We start from the raw sequence: 1495 nt of genomic DNA, 5'->3' as shown, positions 1-1495 counted from the left end.
TTGTGCAATCTAACATCACAACCGACCACACAGCAAGCATTTGTTTGGCCCGCTGATATGGCGCCTCGACCAAAAATCCTGGCTACGCCCCATCCGGTAAGATCACGCTCCAGAGCCCTATTACGGATCTAGAAAGAAGATGCTGCATTTTTAACTCTGAGAGAGATGGAGAATGAGCCTATTTCCAAAAAAAGTGGAGTGTGTTCCTTTAATTACTATATTGTATATATTGTCAAAAATTAAAGTGAACATAGCAGTTGTTGTATCTTGTTTACTGTATTACTGAAAGATGATTTCAAAGTCAAGTTAACGCCACATTATAGTGAGATATTGTGTAATGTGAAATACTGTAAGCAAATGAACAAACAACCTAATTCTTGCTAAACCTTTGACTGTTTTGTTTGAATCCAACTGTTTTTTGCAGATGTACATAAGACATGTTTTACTTTTATTATTATTATTATCATTATTGCACTAAATACATTTTAAATAAAGGATACTTTGATATACATTCTACCGTAAGGTTGGAAATGTATTTTCTTCACCCTAAAATATCTTTTGAAATGTATTTCAGTTTGAAAAAAATATATTTTCAATTTCAAAAATATATTTCTTTGAGCATCACAAATACAACATATTTACCATATATTTGAAATATATTTTGGCCAGGAAAAATGTATTTTTTTTACCGTATTAAATTCCTTAACTACAGCCACATTAGCTCCACTACACTGTACGCCGGGCCGGATGTGGCCCGCGGGCCTTGACTTTGACACGTGTTGTAAACGGTTTCTTTATAGTTGCGAGAAAGCATTTACGATGACGCAAAACAAAGGCAAGGTGAGTCTAACGTGTGAAGCAATGGTGTGACTATGCCGAAATTGTGTCGAGGTTAAGAAACAATCAGAGCGGTTTCCACAGTGACATCTCATAATGCTGTTTTGTGAAGAAAAAAAAAAGAAAAAAAAATACACAAACTCTGCACAATTACAATTAAGGCCAATTATTACACCAGACTATCAATAACTTCGATCAGCACGTGTTTTGGGGAAATACCAGTACAAACAAGGAAGAAAAAACACCGAGGCTGTTCCCACATTGAGTGCTCGCTGATGGTAGTGTCCTTCAGAAAATTTTCAACAATACCATTTTCTCTCTGTTGACCTTCTTGAAGCTGTTTCAGTTGCTTAGTGATTGTTATGAAACACACAATAAATCCAGCTATAAAATAAAATATATTGAGAATGGACCGATATGTTTATTGTGTCAAGCTGTTTTGGGGCTCAGTGAGCTTTATTTTTAGCGAGCCTTGCCAACAGCCTGGGAAAACACCCATTAAAAAAAAATCTGAATCCTTGCGCCTGACCTGCCTTGAAACAGCAGGTGAGCCACCAAACCCTTACTTATGTCACATGACATACGTGTTTGAACCCCACTCTGGAGCAGTGTTTCTAAACGAAACATCAATTCCATATCTATATAAAAACATATAAAG

Source organism: Rhamphochromis longiceps, linkage group LG20 (assembly GCF_057381845.1).
Source record: "Rhamphochromis longiceps isolate RC_006_pf linkage group LG20, R_longiceps_female_GT1.1, whole genome shotgun sequence".
Lineage (NCBI taxonomy): Eukaryota > Metazoa > Chordata > Actinopteri > Cichliformes > Cichlidae > Rhamphochromis > Rhamphochromis longiceps.
The sequence above is the reverse complement of the archived record's forward strand: the minus strand, read 5'-3'. Positions refer to the sequence as shown.